This window comes from Diadema antillarum, unplaced genomic scaffold (assembly GCF_040938485.1).
Source record: "Diadema antillarum isolate AM-2024a unplaced genomic scaffold, OU_Dant_1.0 seq00000207_RagTag, whole genome shotgun sequence".
NCBI lineage: Eukaryota > Metazoa > Echinodermata > Echinoidea > Diadematoida > Diadematidae > Diadema > Diadema antillarum.
This window is the reverse complement of record NW_027271266.1, coordinates 499,245-520,694: the sequence shown is the minus strand read 5'-3', so window position 1 is coordinate 520,694 and position 21,450 is coordinate 499,245.

Sequence of the window (21,450 nt, the reverse complement as noted above, 5' to 3'; positions counted from 1 at the left end):
TGTCTACCATAATATAGTTTTTCTCTCAAAAGTTACACTCTCCTTTCTTTTCGGTCAATCAATCTGAATACCTCTGTTTATTTGGCACAAATACAACACATTATCATTTTGAATGAAACCCAACGCGACTGAAACAGTATCTCTGTGGTTTGGGAAGAGTGGAAATAAAAGATTAAACAAAATTAGGAAACTCGTACGTACGCACTCTCAAAAATAATACAGGAAATATCGGGTGACATTTTCATTTACAGTTATTTATTCTTCTTCCTCTATTCACTTTTCTTCTGAAAGTGCAATGTGTTACGAGGTAAAAGCCTGTCAATTCTGGTGTTGTGGACATCGTGGTAGGCTTATGTTTGGAGACAAAATATTTAGAAAAAACTGATGGGAGATTCAACGAGGCTTTGCTTCAACTTGACAACGGAAAAGTTGGATGGAATTTCCTTTTTGATTATTGTTCGCATGGGTGGGAATATAGTCCATTGATGATTGAATATAACGTGAGCGCCCTGAATTTTCATTTCTCTGGAATACCATGGTTGTAAGGCATCAGCAGTCTTTGTTGACGACTTGCAAGGAAATATCCTGTTTGGTCTGCGTGTTATTTCGATTTTCTTATTATATAGGAGCGTATGGAAAGTCAATTCAATCCAATTCAACTCAAATCAATTCAATTTATTGATTTCATAAAAGCAATACAGCCAATATTTTGTACAGTAGTCAAATGTCGAGGATACCACGGAAAAAGCCAGTGGTTTAAAGATTGTGATTCCTTATATAGAAGATTAGCATGAAAATAAAAAAAGTTACATAATTCAACGCAGGATACTTAATGAAAGACCAAATATACACATAAAACAAACAGAATATACATAAATACAACACAAAACAAAACGTCATGAATGTTTATTGCTCCAATATCTCGATAAAACGTAATTAATCATAAGATTCAAGGATTCAATGAATAAAGTATCCAGAGCACAAAAAATTTGGTTTATCAATGTTTTCATGAAAATACCTCCTTTGTCATTCAAAAGCCAACGTTCATCTCACACATTGACACACTTTCCTTTTTGTTTAAAAACAAACAAACCCAATAATACTATGTCGAGGAAAATAATCTAAAGAATCTGATGGATTAGTCAATCAAAAATTAAAGATGTTAATGGGAAATTATCCCAAATGATATGGTGTTGCAATGAATGCAGAAATACTAGCATTACACGTCAGTGAAGATTGAATAAAATCGACAATAGACCGTTTCTGTAAGTTATTATAATTTCTGGATGTTTCTTTTCTAACAGCCTAGTAACGAAGCATTTTATTCACATGCTTCCTTTCATTAAGTTCCATAGGTAGGAATTCACCTCTTTTGTAGTTGAAGCCAGATCGGGCAAGCTTTGTGGTTGTTAAGGGCAACTTTTGTGAGCAAAGCATGAATAAAATTTGAACACATTACAGAACCGGTCTATTTCGTTACTTATGAAAAGGTTTTTTATGCATTGTTAAATTTTTGGTTAAATCCATGTGACGTCATAGATGTATAAGAATAAAGACAACTCGTGATGTCACGAGGCAAGATTGAGAAAATTACCCTTAAATTACCCATTATGAATGTCAGAAACAAGTCGACGGAATGTGCACTTTTCAGTTTTGTGGATTTTGAAAAAAAAAAATTCTTGATTGTAAGAAAGACATTCATCTTGAAGTGGGTGAAAGAAACTTGCCTGCACATATGGACAACAAATGATAAGAAAATCATCAAAAATGTGGACAAGTCAGTTGCAAAGATTATAAATAATTTTGATTTTCAAATAGAGTTATTCTTTTTAAATTTGCTCCGATAGAGTCATTTTTGAGAATTTGCTCGATCTTGAATAGTATCAGTTTGAAGTTCTTGTAAGTTTAAAGTTATTTCAAGTTTTCCTCAAAGTTTCTAAATGTTTGATGTATTATGATAATGATACTACGATCATCATTGTTACTACTCTCAATGATTACAATAGCAATCATTTTTATTTGCTTTCATTTTTTTTTTGGGGGGGGGGGTGAAAAACAACCCAACAAGAATATCAAAAAAAAAGCACATGACACGTATGACGTAATGATAGAAATAACTGTATGGCTCTGCTCAACCATGCCTACATGACTCAACCGATCTCCGACGGGTCCCATAAAGGTAAAAGCATGTTGAACAATATCATTGGATTTTATTGTAATCATCAATATAACCATTGTGATGTCAAAACACATTATTTTCATCATTGTCATTGTATCACCACTATAGTTATACTGATATTTTGTCATTGAATGAAAAAGAACTCGTGTAAACCATTCCAAAATTTTGTGTATGCCATGTATCTTTTCTTCTTTTTTTTAATATCTCTACCCGTTCACGCGGGCTCACTGAAGAACGGCATTTATCTATAAAGTGAGTGACCGTGTCGAAATACAAAATAAGCTAAAATCTTATGGAAAATGTTACTTCAAACCCTAAACGCCACCACCGCAAGGGCAGTGTTGTATATTGTAGAAGTACTTTGCAAAGTTCTCGCCCAAAAAGTAACCCTCAAGACAGGGTATCCTAAAAAACCGGTCCCTTTAAGAATAGATTGATGCCTGTCTTGTCAGCTTCCGACACCTGTCACTCCATTTGACGACCCATTCAGCCATTGTTCCCGCCCATTGTTGCCGAGTCAAACCTGCTGGACCAGGGGGTGGTTAATACGGCGAACCCTTTCAGCCCGAAGAATAGACCGTGTTTATCCCTTCTTTTTTTTCCCCATCTCCGCCAGAACCGCACAAACTCACCGACACTCTAAACGTGTAGAGAGTTACTTGAAATGGGAAGAAAAAAAAATGGAGGCAAAAGAAAACATCCTGTTCGGACGGAACCGAAATTGACAGATTGTGTTTTCCATTTTGTTTCTTTCTTTTGTAACTCTCGACTCCGACCAAGAACGCCAGTCTAATAGCTCTGTACGGTTGAAAGGTGACATTAGCACCGCTTCGATAAATGTATCACAAGTGCGCAGAAAGGAAACGTCGCTTGGCAACCGGCGCCTTTTCCATTCAAAAGTAGAGGAGGAGGGCGGGGCAGGTGAAAGCCTGCTCTCCTGCGTGGCCTTTGTCTGCTTTTGTTTTACGCCTGGTCTTGTTTACTGCTTTTTGCATCCTTAATCTCACTGCTCAATTCCTGGTACTGGTTGTTTAATGGCAGTAAACTTATCGATCAGTCGTAAAGAGGAGGAGAAAAGAAAAGGAGATAAAGAGAAAAGCGACAGATAGATAGATAGAAAGATAGATAGATAGATGCAGAGAGAGAGAGAGAGGGGGGGGGAGGAGCGGGGAGAGAGGGAGAGAAGAAAAAACTGGCAAGAAAGAACCAGTCCAGAAAGCAAGAAATGTGTTGGTTCTATACTCGGTCAAATGCGACCAGGATGATATAATTTTTATTGGGCCATCAGAAAGTAGTCCCCTGGCAATTGTCCTTCTTTCAACTTTAATTAGGACAATCTGTGATAATTACATACATGTATGATATTTTCGAGTATACCATCTCCTGTTCGAAATGTTTTGAATATTCATATTTCGTATACATCATTCTATATATGGTATCAATACCGCTGTCATCAAAATCAGGCTTCCGCTTTAAAGGAAATCAGAACCCAAAGAGCAATATAGACTGAGTGAAAACAGCAACATTATATAGTAGAACACATTCGGTGAGATAAGTATGATATTGTTATCCACACACGATGTCATAAACTCAAGTAGTCTCCTTATCCAGTGGTTCCAACACCAAAACGTTAAAAATTCATAACTTTTTCATAGACTGTCCGATTTTCCTCGATCTTTCACTGATGTGTTCTACTAATGTTACTGCTTTTACTCAATCCACAGTTCTCTTTCATTGTTTTTGGGTTTTGGTTTCCTTTAAGATGGCGGTCTCCTGCATTTGTTCATAACAATTTTATCATGTTTATTGAACAATCAACAATTTTCCAATTATTCACTGTTACTACAATTCGGGCATACTGCATGATTGGTATATGTATTTTTTTTTTTGGGGGTCCAATATATGATTATTTCTGAAAAACGTTTTGTAATGTTATGTCTATTTTGTAAAAATGCAGAAACAAAATCAAATCAAACCAAATTTTATACTGTTCTCGGTGTTATTTATAACAGCAGTGGCCGTTTGGGTTGGGCATTGAAACATTTCAGATCTCTATTCTTATGATCATTGAAAGATTGGACGGACGTTTAACGTGGGACCAAAAGTCTATGATTTTCTATCGTATAAATTTGTTCTTATTTCAGATTCGATTCCACAGTTCAGGCTCTAGGTGCCTGTGACGTTATATGGAACAAAGTCCTTGCAACTGAACATGAAAAAAAAAATGAGGTTATGAAACTTGTAAAGTTTATATTTAGAAGAGAAGGAATCCCAAATATTGCTCCTGGTCCTGCGATGATTGGAGCCTTCAAGAAAGGTTTCAAAACTTTCCTCTTTAGGAAAACTTTTTGCTATCTACGATGAGAACTCGATGTAAATCTGTGTACCCGCCCACTATTCATTTCCTTTTCTTGAGCGCATTGGTTACACAGTAGCAAGTATTGTGAATAAAAGGGAATCTGAATTGTGATGTCTTAAAAAAAAAATACTATTTCAAGGCAAGCTCAAACAGTGTATTGCCTTCCTTCTAAGGGTAATGTCCGTTTGTGTGTTCCTCATTATAGTATCCAATTGTAGAGCAGAGACTCTAGCCAAACGGTTTTGTCTATTCTGACATCTCAGTTATCGCGCCTATCGTATCCAGTAGTGTCGAGTGTTGATGTGGATTTGCCTGTGTAGTCATGTCTGTTGAATACGTTCCACACATTTTTGGTCTTGTTCCAGTATAATTTCAACCATGTCACACATAAAATGCGCAGTTTGTTATGGGCCTTCTGTCGGGTAAGATGAACGAGAAAACGCCGTGTCGGCGCGGCGGCTGTCACTAACTAGACATAAAAGTCAGACATTACATGATAACGGTAAAATGTTTTCTTATTCGTTTCCCTCTCTCCTGAAAGTTTTCCACTTTCTAATGAGGAAAGAAAGATTACTTGCCATCCACACTCTCATGTACACTCTCAACGGACTCTGAAAAACACTGAACACTTTTTTTTTTACGGTCAATGAACTCTTTCCTTCAACTCTTGTTTGCGACGCGTAATCCCTCGAGCTGTTTAAATAGATCTTGGTTTTTGTTTGTTTTGTTTTGTTTTTAAAAGAAATTCAGACAAAGTCAAGATGAGCACATCGAGTTCCCATTTTCGAGAAATTCTAGTTCCATGAAGCAAGGAGGTAGTGTGTGATATAACCTCCTTGCATGAAGAAAAAAATGGCTACGACAAAATCATGAAAATTTACCTTTGCCTCTCCCCCTCCCCCTCCTTTTCTCAAACTAAGTTTCGGTAAATTGTAAACAGGTATATAAGAAGACAACGTATTGGTAGAGGAAATTCAACTAAGAACGAAAGATGACTTGAGGACATACAGGCTAATGGATGTACAGAGCATTCCGGTCCAGAAAAAAACAGTTAGTCTGAAAAAGAAACATGAATATAACATGACAAGCACAGCAGTGTAATTTTCGACAAAATCGGATTATGAATAAGGATAAGTTACGAAATTTCTAAGACTCGCTAATTTTTGGGAAACAGTTCTCGAACAATAATTGGCATGAATATGTAAATGATCTCATCATCTCACAGTTTTTCATTGATCATCTACAAAAAAAAAAATGACAAAAATTCAACTTTTTCTGCTATGAAAGTGTAAAATATAAAGATATTTCTAGTTGAATAACTTTAAAATAGTGATCAGCCAGATATATCAGGATTTGAGACTGGGGCATATAATTGCGATGGAACAAAGAAAAAAAAAAGAACTAGAAATGTCAAAACTTCATGTACTACACAAATTGTATGGCAACTTGTGAGGGGATGACATCACTAATTCACTATTTCCATATTCATGTAGACTGTTCAAGAACTGTTTCGTGAAAATTAGTGAAACTTCACATTTTCATGACTTCTTTTATTTGCATCCAATTTTGATCAAATTTCTAGTCTTTCGCTTACAAAATGGTACTCTTTCTTTTCAGACTAACCTCAATCTTTTTACTACTTTCTCCTTTCAGGACTGGCGGGTGTTGGGAACTGGGAAGGAGATAAAACTTTAGAAGGAAGATTGTATGGGTGGAGGACTGGTGGGAAAAGGACGGAGGAGGATGGGGGAAGGGTGAGATTGGAATGACAGAGAGACAATATTAGTTGATGCACTGGCAAACCAGCTCATCGACGCGGAAGTCGGGAAAGACGAACAATGGCGATAGATGGAGGGGATCACATCCCACTCGCCGTAGTAATTCGTGCCTTTGTTGGTGTGTGTAATTAATTTGCCGGAAAAGTGGCCGCATTGTGGAGGAGCTTTACAAGATCGATTTTGTTTCTGTTGGTGCCTCTTGTTCTAATTCTCCCGCACCTCTCCCCGCCTTGATCTCCTTCCCCTAATAGTTCCTTTGCAGTGTATAGGGGCCTCGGTTAAGGGCGGTCATTGAACTTTTCACCAGAGCATGAACCAGTAGATCTACGTGTATAGGGCAACGGGATCGAGATTCATGACATTTTGGTGGAATGTGAAAGAGGAGTAAGAGCGCATCATCTGACGAAGTATCTGAATCTGCTCTTTCCTCCGATCTGCTTTTGCGGATATAATATGGAAGTGGCGTCACTTAAAAACTCTCCCTCTCCCTTTCTTCCTCTCTCTCTTGCTCTTTCTTGCTGTTTTCTCTCTCTCTCCTTCATCCATTCACTTTGCCATAAATTGTCTTCACGTCATTGGTAGAGTTGCGTCAGCTATATGTTGTGGTATGCAGTGTTGTTTACGTTGATGGTAGTATAGTCGTATCCTATACAGTAGTGATTGATCAGTTCTTTAGTAGTGTTTTTGCGAGATTGCCTAATTTTTTGATGATATGGTGCAAAAATGCCCCAGTACACTTGAATTAAATTCTCCATGAAATCACTGAGATATTGATGAGAGTCTAACATTTTGATAAGAGCTGTAAGCGTCATCTCGATGGCATGATCTTCATCAGTGAGCACAAAGAATAATAGTATGTCAATAAAAGAACAAAGAAAACCTATAATAACAGCATTAAGATCGATAGATAGGTAGCTCAGTCTATATATATTAGATGTTTATATATATATATATATATATATATATATATATATATATATATATATATATGTATGAGATTTGTTTATAATATATAGATTTAATGCAGTATTAGAGAGGGCGAGGGAGACAGAGCTATGTCCACACGGTTAAATTGGCGCTCTCTAACTGACTGTAAGTTGAAATAAAAAGGTAAAAAATGTCACCAGACCTCCTCGATCAGTGCAATCGGAAATCATGTTTTAGGCATAACAGCTTCTTCTATATTCCTTCCTTTCATCAACTAGCAAACCCAAGGTTCATTTTCTCAAGACTCGTCACCCAAGGGGGGTGGGAATGGGGGTGGGAGTGGGGGTCTTCTTTCCCTACAAAGGAGGCTTTCGCCCTCTTTCTGCGCTAAATATGGTCAAAGTGAAAACGTTATTGCTTTCACCGGTGATCACGCATGCGTCTGATGTTGATTACCATCTACAATTCGGGCTATCATTTCTTCTTCCTTTTGGCGGTATAACGCCACATTTCGGGTGACGCAGAACACAGGGACAAATTATAGAGTGCAATGACGTCTGTTTGCAGAGCATCTCTGAGGCGATGATAACACTGATAGCGAAAACAACAGCAACAAGAAAAGGAGACAAAATGAACGTCTACGGAGGAGATGGTTGTATAAATCTCATCTCCGGCCCGCACAGCTGTATCATGTTTCTTGATGGCAAGTCATAATGATTTCTTTTTATGCACATTGATTCTATGTGTGTTTCTTTTACATTTGAATAAAAGAGCACTTTTGCCGAAAGGTTACCAATGTTCACGAATCCTAAAACCTCCCCATTCCCCCCCTGCAAAATTAAAGGCAAAAAGAGAGGTAAAACTAAAGGCTAGCTTGTATTTATTTCTGATGACTCTTGTTCGATCGCGACGTTATGAAAAAATGTCTTAATTGACGCTGCTGTTCGATCATTATATTTTGCTTAGGAAGCATGTCTTATAACTATATTCTCATATCATATCTCACATATTAGATCAGTCTTTCGACATGTACATTCATAAACATGCATTACAAAAACATGACATTTAACATTTCCTTAAACAATAATGAATAGTGTCAATGAATTGTGTCTGTGCTGTAACATATTTATCGAATTTTAAGTTTGTATGTCCTCTATCTATTTGTTTCTTTATCACCTGAATCCATCAGTCATTAATGCTCAAACTGTAGAGAGATAAATTTTGGATAAATGATACTGGCATATTGTTTTTGGAGTGATTCAAGTTTCACGAGCTTCGCTTTTTAGTAGATCACTTTTCCCCATCTCTCGCTACATTTACGTCTCGTCATTGCAAAGTATGCGTTGTTTCTCTCATTTTTTATTCAAACGTTCAAGCATTTTGTATTTGAAATTTGTGATTTGTATTTTATTAACAAATTGTTAACCATATGATTTATACTTTTGAATTTGTATTACCTTTTGTTGGATGGAAATAAAGCACAACTGAATTTTAACATGTATATAAAAAGACACAACAAGCACTCACAGACACACACACAGATATACGGTATAATATTATATATATATATACATACATATATATATATATATATATATATAGACATGTATATGTATATATATATATATATATATATATATATATATATATATATATATAATGTTGAGAGAGTTCAAATTTTGCGATAACGTATGCATTCAAAACGTTATCAAATCTAAGGGAATTCCCGTGCTGACATAATGATAACTTGTTATCAGTGCTACGCATCCCCCTGAATCGACATCGGCGAAAATTGCACAAAAGTTTTTAGTTTTTTACACCTTATAACAAATTTACCCACTCCACCCCATAAGCGAGGTCTCTTGCATTAAATGCTTCAGGCAAAATGTGATATTGACTGCTGCATCGAAAAGATACAAAGTGCGACTTTTGATTGACACCTGGACTTGACGTGTTTATGAAGGTCTTGAAGCTGATCCAGGTGAGTTGCTACAGTAATTCCGATTGGCATATCAAGAAGAAAAAAAAAAATCTATATTTTCAAAAAGGCATCGCGTTACATGGGTTGTTATTTCATCATTTTTTCCTGCCTGTTTGTCCATTGTGAAATTATTTCCGGAAGCTTTCCGTCTCTTCATCTGCCTTCAGGGCGTTTTGTCACGCCCTCTTAGAACCTCCTCAATAGTTTAAATGCTTCATTTTTGCTACTCAAAGCACAGGTTAGAGGTATTCTAGCATCTTTAAAATCAGTCGACGCAAGCAATATTCAACCTTACATAATTATTTCCTTAGATAGCCTGGATGAACATACGAGCTGGATACATGCATGTTGTTTATCGAGCGATCCTCCTCCTAAGCTCAGCTTTTCAGGACGTGTTTCCATCGCTGTTTTTATCCAATCTTTATCCCATTGCAAAGCATGCTTCGTTTCTCTCATTATGCATCCACTTGTATATAAATCATTTGAATTATGCTTTATGACTTAATGTACTTCTTACAAATGGTTAAACTATAGAATCTGTCAAGTGTATATACTTCGCATAATGTATTACTTTTCGTTGAATGGATTATAAGTGAATTGAAATGAAAATTGATTTGAATTGAAAAGGAGGACAGATGCAACTGTTTTGAAAGGGGCATGAAGAGAGAGAGAGAGAGAGAGAGAGAGAGAGAGAGAGAGAGAGAGACGTGTATACGGTGAGACAATACAAAACCCCGGATGACTGAAGATAAAAATGATTGATGAATGAAGCATCCTCATTCTTCTGGGGCACAGACCACCTCAATATGAAGATGTAGTCTCTCTTACACCTCTCTGATTTCAGCACACTCACTGACACATACACACTCACTCACACGCGTCTTGATAGGCCGACAACAAAGTTAAGGGAAACCAAAACCCAAATATAGAAGTGAATTGAGGAAAATCGGACAATCAATTCCACAAATTTTCATTTTTCCCGAAAAATATATACATTCAATCGACTTGTTCATGATAATTATGTTAAAAGATTAATATTGCTTTTTGAAAGAGATATTCATTACGCTAGAATGAATGTGAAAATGTTGAACTTTCTTTACATCTTTTTTTATATTGTCCATACATGACGTCATACTGAAGTTGTCTTCTTAAATGTAGCGATACATGACGGCACCGAACACTGTAAAATGTCATAACTTTTGAATCGATTGTCCGATTTTCCTCACTCTTTTGCCGATGCGTTCTACTAACATTGCTGCTTTCATTAAATCTAATTTGGATTTTAGTTTCCTTTAAACACGCACTCTTTTTATACATAGGAATACATAATAGTTAAACCAAAAACAAGAAGATACTGACACATTAGACAGATGACACCTGTATAGAGGAAGATAAAATAGACATAAAACTCAAATGATATCAAGTATATCATAAATTAACAGATGTTGTTGCTTTAAATTTCATATTCTTGTTTGTGTGTGTAATATTTCTCGAGATCGTATAGATACTAAAGTATATCCACCCCTCCTAAGAGCATGAACTTGGCTCCAGTCCAAAAACGTACCCACCGAATTCACAACGGCTACTCAGTTCTCTCTACTTTGACCGCATCATTCTTTTCATGCGCCCCCTTGTGTGAGTGACAGGTAGCCTCAGCCAATCGGAAGGCGAGTTGCCAGGGCGACACTTCGACGGATAAGACCATTGAACGTGCCAAGTCGAGCGTGAGATTTGTGTTGATTTTTACATCTAAAATATCATTTTCCCCTCCTTTTCCATTCTTTTGTTGGCACCTTTTCGCTGGACTAGTTTCCGTGTGAAAGTGGACCAGAATGCAAAGGGTGGTGGGGGGGGGGGGGGGGGGGGGGGGGGGGGGGGAGAGAGGGAGGATTGTGGAGAAAAAAAAACACTTTGGTCGACATGAGTCACAAAGTGGATTTTTGATGATGACTCACTACAAGTCCGCTTATAAAAATCACATCCTCAAAAAAAAAAATGTCTCATATTGGGAATTTTCGGTGTTTATACACTTCTTTATTCTTCAACAGACTTTCTTTAGCAGTTGATTGCAATTGCAAACACCTTAATACGAATTCAATTAAGCTTCCATGAAATAAGACTGTAACTCTGTCTTGGGTCATCTACACTTTCAGAACTCCGTGAAACACTGTGTGGTTGCCAAACACCTACAGCAACACCTCCGCACACCGACCACCCACAGTGTTTGACAAGGTAATACACCAAAGTTACACCTACCTCGCACCCATGCGCGCCCACCCACACACGAGCTCGAACACCTCCTCCTCCGATCCTAAAATTGTCGTCATATCGGCTTGAGTGATTTTCATGGTTTTGCTCAGTGAGAATTTACCTTGAAACGGAGCAAAATCATCCCTCGTGAATGTCAGTGACGCCTAACTCTCTTGAAAAAGTAGAGAGTATATTTGCAAAACAGAGTTACGAGATGCAGTAGAGGAGAAAATAGAGAATCCCTCAAAAGTTTTACTCATCGTAATGGCATGTGTGTTCATATTTGGCATACCATATTCGGAAGTTTAGACAAAAATGCTCTGTATAATCTGATACGGTGTCTTCAGAATATCGTAATAAATATGGCATGCGTAAACTCTGTCTATTTTAAGTGAAAGGATTCGGGCGAGCTCTTTCGTAACGCCAGCATGAAATTTCAACTCTTGTGACTTGTAATTCAAACATTTCTTTCATGACTCACACGCGCTATCGTGAATGCGTTTGAGGTGAAGGAGATGATACATGTTGTACTGTCAGATTCCAGCGTTCTCACACTGGTTCATTCATCAAATCGGGGAGAAATCTTCTTGCAGAAATCATTATATTTTTGCCATCATTTAATTGGCAACACTGAATTTCATTACGTGTCTTATATCAAGAGAAAGATTAAATTGAACCAGCCACTAAATTTACACAAAATTGGAAAGTTTTTTTTTGCAAAAATTTTACAATTTGAGACAGAAACAGGCACTTTCACCGTCTAAAATGTCATTCTTCTTCTTCAATGCAATTCAAAAATCTTATAAAGATAATCAAGTATAAATACTTTTAAATTCTGCAAGTAAAACATTCAATTGAATATGATCTGCAGATCCCCCTCTGATTTCCTCATTTTCATTATCAATTTTGTGTCGATATATTGCATTCTCTGTCAAGTGGACAATACAAAATTAAACTAGACTATTAAAAAAAAACTACAATCGGTTCGGCATGAAAAAGAACCATTTTTTTAACCTAAGGAAACACTAACAATGGGAAAAAAATGTATAGAACTAAAGCACAAACAAGTGCTCCTAGGACTTAGATGGCTATTGGTAAGATTGAATTTACATTCCTCTTTACCTTTCTCTCAAACATTCAAACAGCACAGGAATGGGTAAACGAAATAAAGTATTGCTAAGGGGTGAAATGCATATGCATTCATAACCACGTGCATGAATAAAAAAAGACACTCACCAAAAATTTTAGTGGAACACATCAGGGGTGAAAATATCAGAGGCAAAACAAATCAGAGATGCAAAATATCAGATGTCAAAGTGTGTTGGAGGTAAAAAGTGACAGAAAATCGAACGTAAGTATTTGTTAAAATATTGTACTTTAGTGATGACATATTACAAATGTGACTTTTTGTTACTTCTGATATGTTCACTTCTCACATTTTACCTCTGAGGCTTTGGGCTCTGGAATTTAAAACATTGCGATACGCAGCAACTATCTAAATGCGGTACTGGAAAAGTAGTGGTTTTGAGGGCATCAATCAAAAACAAACGATCAACAACAATTAATGAACAAAAAAAAAGAAACACATAGAAAGTTGAACATTTTCCGGTTTCAGACAATGACTAATATAAAGGCTTATGCTCATCCAATTATGTCCCTCACTTCAATTTTTGGTGCTTGTATGGATACTGGTTACCCTCCCCCCCCCCAAAAAAAAGACATTTTAGCTTTAACTTTTACATACTTAAGCTACAATATAGGCCTATCACAAAACTCTTCTCGTATACTTAATTTGTTTGAGCAGTGAACATTTTTCGTAGTTAATATTCCAATTTCATAGAGAAAATAATCGAAATGACCATTTTGGGTTACGTCTGTGGTTTGTTGGTAATTCCCAATGTTAATTTTTTTTCTATCCCAAAGGAAACCCCGTCTTCCAAACGAGTTTTGGCCACCCTTTTTTGTCATTTTGGTTTTAAATCAACTCGCTCTGGATCTCAGCGCCTACAGACCGTTTCTACATGTCCTGAAAGCTGGATGACAAAGTTGACGATGCATGAAGTGTATCATCAAGTCAAACGCAAAGGCAGTAAAATCATGGATTAGTCATCGTGATATGAGTGTGTCTGACGAACAAATAACGCATGAAAAGACGTATCATACTCAATGAGAAGTAGAGGGCAATCCCTTATGAATATTAAGCAGGCGAAATGAACTGCGTATTCGCGTTATCTACTTGACGAACTTGGGAGAGGGAAGCAATTTAAGCTTTGCTCGGTAACATTGGAAACTTTTGTTATAAGGATAACAGAACGATTTCGTTTGGATTGTTGCCGTAGAAAAGATTTATGCTGTATATTCGTCCATTATCGTTGCTGCCATTGAACATTTTTAGTACATAGGCCCTAATTAATGTTGGCAGGCATGACATATGATGACATTGATGAATAAGCAGCGCATGTTATAGGGATGCCTGCGGTCAAGACTCTACACTATTATTTGTGGAGCACAAATCCGTTGACGGTGAATTGAGCAGAAATCGACTACGCATCGAACTGCATGAAGGCGATAAGTCGATAGTACAAAAAATCGATCGCTATGGACGATAAGGAAAAGCTCAGTTAGTTAACCATGTTATAATTTTGGTGAAGAAATTGCTTTTTTATAGGAAGGAAAAATAAGACACCCCAACGGAATATTTCATTAAAAGGTCTGTAGAGCAGGATATGTTAGAAGAAGAAAAATTAGCAGTTATACGTAATACGTTGTCAATACATTTACAAAAGTCGGAAAACTGGAAAAAGAATTGAGAATTTGTTTTGCGTTTATTTAATAGAGTAGGGTCTGCTGCACATCCACTAGGAAATGCCTTTTGTACGCACTCGTATTGAAATAATTATGTGTTATAATGTAAATCAGGACACACAGGTTTCAGTTGTCTTTGAGGTTTTGTTGTGATGGGGGTTTTGGAAGGGGGAGGGGGATGGGGGTAGGGTAGTAAGAGGGAGAATGGACGGGGGTATATAGTGGTGGGGGGGGGGTTGCGAGGGGGGTTTTTGTTTTGTTTTTTAACAATAAACTTTAATCAATGGATATTGATATTTTAGGTTGGATTGAATGAATGCTGAAAAGAAATTATTTTTTGGGAAAGTGATTTAGTTAATAAAATTTATAACGTAATGAAAGAATAAAATTGATAAGAGAATGAGGGACTAGTAGTGTAAAACTAGAAAAGAAGAGACGTTTATATATGGATTGTGTATATGGATTGTGAAAAAAAAATGTATCAGAGTGTATCAAAATGTATTAAACTGAGGTAAAGTTTTGGCATAAATTTTGTATCCATCGACGAAAAGGATTATGAAATTGGTCCAGAGAATTTTGTATCAATCTGTTTGTATATTATGTTTCCCATTGATGAAGAATGAAATTTTCTTTAAAACAAAACAAAAAAAAAGATCATCGTTATCGATTAAACTATATACATGTATTGATGTATTCGAGATCACGACGATACAGTTGCTCTTTGCATAACCACCATTCGGTGATCAGTCCCGATCGATTATGATTTGATTTTCAGCTGACTTATTTTCTTTCCTCCGCACATGGAATGAAATTGCTAATTGAGTTTAGGCTGTATGGGTTTTTTTCGGAGAAGATCATGCTATGTACAAACAATTATGAAAAGGAGTACAACTAATACTACCTTGTATCTACTAGAGTTACAGTGACAATAAGAAAGGAAGACGTTTATTACTGTTAAGCAGAGGCCTTCAAGATTGAGGGAAGTCAATATCTGCCATTTATCAAAGAAGAAGAAGAGGAGGAGGAGGAGAAGGAGGAGGAGGAGGAGGAGGAGGAGAAGAAGAAGAGAGGAGGAGGAGGAGGAAGAAGAAGAAGAAGAGGAAGAAGGAGGAGGAGGAGGAGGAGGAGGAGGAGGAGGAGGAGAAGAAGAAGAAGAAGAAGAAGAAGAAAAGAACGAGAAGAGGCATATGCAAAGTCGAGAATGACGCACGAGAAGCCCATCAAGGGATTAAAGCTTAGCAGCAACTGAACAGAGAGGGCGTGATGAAACTTCGTTACCCTCTCACTTGATTGCTAGAGAACCGGCGTTAATAGTCATAGATAGTAATAGATATGCAACCGATGAAATAATCCAGCGATTGATACGAGGCAAGTCATGGATTTTTTTTTTTCATCCGTAAGCAGGTGCAATAAACCAAGTACACTTGTTGCTTCCCGAGGCGTCTGGAAAAATGGGAAGTTCAGGGAAGCCAAGCATTACATACATTTTCTCTACATTTTCATTTTCATTATTCTAAATCTGGACAAGAATTGAACTCACGTTTAAATTGTCTTCACAAATCCTAACCAATTTGGAATGCTGGGGACAAAAAGTTGACACTAATGGGCATTGCTAATGACATGTATCAAATTCATGCGACCATATCGTTTGGTAAGCAGGTTTAGGTCTTTCGTCGGTAGTGACCAATTCGTAGAAGTGCTCTAGGATTATTGACTAGCCTTTCTTTATGCTGCTTATCATTTCATTAAAGTGCATAACTGACGAGAGACACTATTTGCAGACTCAGTCAGAATTCTTGCAAAAAGAGAAAGTAACATCTTTTCACGGGCGTATCGTGCATCAGCAGACCAATTACGCGAAACATGTGCAACGGTTTGCGAAACGTTCTCGGAATTGTGACGCGAACACTGAGTGAAGTCAATGTCCTGAAAAATAACGAACGTTCGGAGTGACGATCATGTGACGTCACAACAGAAAAACAATGACAGTCACTATAGTTGTGCGTGCGTGTCGCTTAGCGGGTGCGGAAGGGGGGGGGGGGGGGGGGAGGGATGTTCAAGGAATAACTTGTGTCTTGAAATGGACATGACGCCACGCATTTAGTTAGGTCTCAATGGATGGCCTACTATGTATAAACGCTTCAGCAACCACATGTCGTCAGTGCTCTCAAGGAGTCAGTCATGAGTGAATTCAGGTCTTACTTGAGTGATCATCGCAACAGTCATGTCTCATGAGGGCTGGTCAAAGACTATGTAGGGGTTTACATTGCTATTAAAGGTGATAACTACATACCCTTATGGCAAAGTGACATTTCAATTATTTTTTTTAATCAATAAGTAATGAAATAAGTCTACTTGAGACCCCGCATGGGAGTAATCGTGAAGTGATAGAATGTTGAAACACTATAGCTCTGTGAAAAGCATTGGAAAAGTGATGCAATTCAGATTAATGAATTTAAGTCGATACAATAAAGTGTTTTTTTCTCAAATATTAAAGATAATCCTTGCTGGGAAAGTTTTTCGACTAATAGCGACCAGTTACCGTTCACTCAGTGTACAAGCTTGCAAGTAGGTTTTTAAACGTTTGTTTTATTTCATCCCACAAATATTTTCTGTCGATTTGACAAGGAAAGCAGTAATGACCGATTCTTAAACAACAACAAAAATGTCTTTGAGTTATTCTAATGAGGTTGAAACACTAACAAACAAACATTCAATCAAACAAACGAAATTACACAAATGCAGTCAACCCACAGGAAACCCTTGTGTTCACTTAATATCCTGAAGCGGTTTAGAGAAGAACGTGGAGGGCGCTATTTGCATTCCTATTGTAGATTAGGATTGATGCATGTTCACTTCATATTTTGTCGCCTGTTGACTACTTGTGATGACATGGAAACACATGGAAACACAGTCATAATAATAGACACACAAACGCCCTGTGCGTTGTGTGCATGTACTATGCACGATGAAAAAGTGTACATGTGTTTGGTGCATGAACAACTTTCAACTTAAGGTGAAACTAGGTATGTGTGTGTGTATATATAGGGGAGGAGGGGGGGGGGAGAAAGTCTACCTTTTTGGTGAAACTATCATTGACTATAGACATAGAAATTAGGTAAAATGAAATGCTTACTTGAAAAAGAAACAGGAAATGGAAATGGACTTCCTAAAACGTGTTGTCAATTATTTCATCCTCACTATTGTTGTGTGTGGCTCTTTCTCTCCTGTCTCTCCTCCCCCTACCCCCCTCCTCTCTCTCTCTCTCTCTCTCTCTCTCTCTCTCTCCCTCTCCCTCTCTCCATGGACCCAGGGAGGTGAAAGTCTCACCTCCCTGGTGGACCCCGGGGAAGATCAGCTAGCACAGCAGAATATGAACCATCCATGAAGCCATCTTTTCAACAAGATGGAAATGAAACCTTAAACCTTCGTCTCTCACCCCCACCCCCCCCCCCCTTTCTCCTTCAGCGGTAGACGGAAGGGAAAGTCCCCCAAAAGCTCAATTTTCGTGTAACTGGTGTAACTGATACAAGATTTATGTCAAGATTCCTAAACATTATAAGGACAAAAGTTCTGTCACAGATTTATGACAGCTGACTTACACACTTTCGTTACAAACTTACCTTCAGAGATAATCACCATAGCTATTCTATATGGACCGAAAATAATTATGTGACATCTATATGAGATAAAGATCAATCAATAGCTTCAGGGAGGTCTTAGAATGCCAGATGTCAAGTATTTTGGTATGTCATTAAACTGACATGGATTCGAAGAATGGTTTTAAGAACATTGTAATGATGTCAGTCATTTAATGCAGTCATTTATAACAAAGCCACTTCAAGCAGGGTTTGGCGATGAATATTTTTTAACTTTATCCCACCAAGTTGTAAATCCATTTGGAAAGATGTACTTTATACCATGTCCCTATTATGTCGTTCAGAGGGATTTGATTTTTTAACTTATCCATTGTGGTGAGACAGTTCTATTCAAATCGGGGATAAAACTGTATTTTTCAAATCTTGGCATGAAAAAGGTATCAGGTATATCAACGATTTGGTTGAAAAGTTGGGAACTTTGTTGACCCGTGAAGGTTGTGAAAGGAAATTGTGTTTGAAACTTAATTACCTGTCATATTATCTGGTAAGTCAAGTAATTAAGTGTCGGTTTGGTGGTTATTTTCAAAGATGTGAACAAGATATTGTAGATCCATTATTGTCATCACATATTAAAATACTACTGCAAGAATTAAAAGGATGTAGGTGTATTTATAAAGCTCTTCTTGGAAAAACAAAATGTTTACCTTTGATGTACTAAACGGGAACGACATTTGGACAGTACCTCTGAAACTGTCAAAATGGAAAAGTATCCACATTATGATATTTCGTGGGTTAAGATATTTTCAGTAAAAAATAGTAAATAGAATTTTGTTTTTAAATAAGCAACTGTATAAGATAAGTAAATGTTCGTTTTGTAAAGAAGAGTTGGAAGATATTGTACATTCTCTTTTATGAATGTGAAACTAGTAAGTCAATCTGGAATGAAACTGAAAAATGGCTAAATGAAGGTTCTAGAGCACAGATAAGATTTAGTTTGGAAAATACTATTTTTGGTTTTAAAGAAAAGAGAAACGATGCTCTAAATTGTGTTGTGATTTTGATTCAGCAACAACCGTTTGTACAAATGTTAAAAAAAGAAAGTCTCTAGGTTTAGCTCTATGAAGAAAAAAAATATTGAATACTATGCAGATGAGAGATATATTTATTCTGTATCTGGTACTCTCAACAAGTTGAGTTTAAAGTGGCAGTCACTCCAACATTTGCCTGTGTAAACGTTTACGAGAGAAATGTTAAGAAGAAAAGGAGATTATGGTTGAATGTTTTGAGTTTGTATTATGTTGACATAGGAGATAATAAAATAGTCCAAGGAGGGCTAAAAAGTTTATAAAAAAATAGCTTCAGGTCTAAACTTTTTGCGAGATAATTAGAAACCCCTAATATGGAATATTATAGAGCATACAATTCTAAGAAGAATTGAAAGTTTATTCAATGAAAATCGGTGTTAAAATGGCAGAGATATCTCAAAATGTGTTTGACAATGATCTCTTTAGTTGCAGAATAATAATTTCAGCGATGATTTTATCATACATACTGTAACTTTATACCTATTATGTATCAAAAATGAACGTGTATTTGTTGTTTTAATTGCTTGGATGGTTTGCACACTAGGATAAACGGGTCTCCACTACTGATATTTGTTTTTTATTTTTGTTATTGTTTTTTGTACTTGGTTGTTTGTTTGGTTTTTACGGGAGCGCGTGTCTCCACTCTCCAAAGTATTCAATCACTCACTCTAGCATCTAAACGGACACGCATGTTTGTTGGCTGTACTCTTTCTCCTGTGAACGACTTCCAATTAAGTTTCTCTTTGAAAGTAAAATCAAACCCCACTTATTATATGGAATAGTTCATAAAATATTTCCAAATCTTACTAGCTTTGATAATTAGTTATTTTCTTTAACGATGAGACTGCGATCATTTCAAGCCCTACTTTTAATCACTCCACATGGTTCAATATCCAACTACTTTGATTCAATATTTGACATACAACTCATAATAACATTGATTGCATTTCAGTTCACATTATTTTCCTAGATTTACATACTAATGTTCTTGTACTGGTTTTGTGTCAATAAGTGTATTCATAATGTTCTCTTGCAAGTATATTTCTGTTGGAAATGAAATGAACGAAATGAAACGAAACTATTCATGGTATTTCTTTTTCTATTCTTTGATTCACTTCAGTGTTGTAATTTGACGAGAGGACGGGGGTACGGGGGGGGGGGGGAGTGGCTTCGCTCAAACACCGCTTGGATTGTCCGTGTCAAGCAACTCGTGCAACAATATGTCCGACAAGTCATATTACATTTCGTACATGAAGCTGGAAGTAAATTCGATCATCATAATCAGGTCCACGGAGACGATTGCCCCTGTCAAGTGGTGAGTGCCTGTCAGGTTCACGCTGAGACCAAATGATTTCATACTCTGGAGATCTTATATTAGATTACGCGGGGGAAAACACCTATCTTTTACGGAGGCGATGGGGAGGGGGAACTAGGGGTGATTCTTCAAAGTGATACAGGCGTTCTTCTCATGGTCCTTAAGGCGGTCATACAAATCATACATTTCAAACAGAGCGTTTAAATACATGTACTGCCATATTTTGATTTGTTGGAGTTTTTCTGGCCATGACAATATCATATCTCTCGTTCTTTATTGAGTTGTTCGTACATGACTTGCGACCTTTTCGTCTTGTCTCGTCCTTCTACTCATTTTGACAGCTCTTTTCGTCAAAGTTAGGACAAGGAATAAAGTTTCCCTTTGATTCAGATTTAAAGGGGTCGTATAGTTCTGGTTGAGACCTAATTTCGGGTTTCTAACATTTTTTGGTAAGATAATGAGAAACCTCTTATGGAATATGAAAGAACATGTAATTCCCTGAGGAATTCAACTTTTATTTGATGAAAATTGGTTTTGAAATGGTTGAGATACCCAAAACAGAGTGATTCTAAAAAGTGTGGGACCCACACTTTCTTGCGATCGCTTTGTTTTACTTTGTTTTTGGATGTTTCAGTCATTCCAACCCGATTTTCATCAAATAAACTTTTAATGGTATGCTCTGTTCTATTTCATGAGTGTTTTCTTGGTATCTTGCAAAAAGTTAAAAACCCAATTCTCATCTCCACCAATACTGTACCATCCCTTTAATCATCAGTAAAAACAATACCAAAAGCACGCTGTCATCAAATAACGCGATGACAAGATACTTAACAGTAAGATGAGACTATCTACTTTGGGTACTTTTACCTATATGGGTCATCAGAAAACATTAAAAAGTGTAAATCAATACAGCGAAATCATTACATCTCGCAGACGGGATGTAGTCAGGCATAGAAACGTCCTTTATTGATTCAGTTTCCGTCTGTCAAATGGCATTTCATCCGAAGTGAAGGTTATTTTAGATCAAAACAGACGCTTGAGACTAAAAGAGCAGAATACAATTAGATTGGATGAAAAGTGACAACTATCAGTCAAGACAATGATAAGCATTTGAAAGTTCTATATGTACATATGTATCTCGGCCACCGTGGGAATCTGTGGAAAGGCAAGAG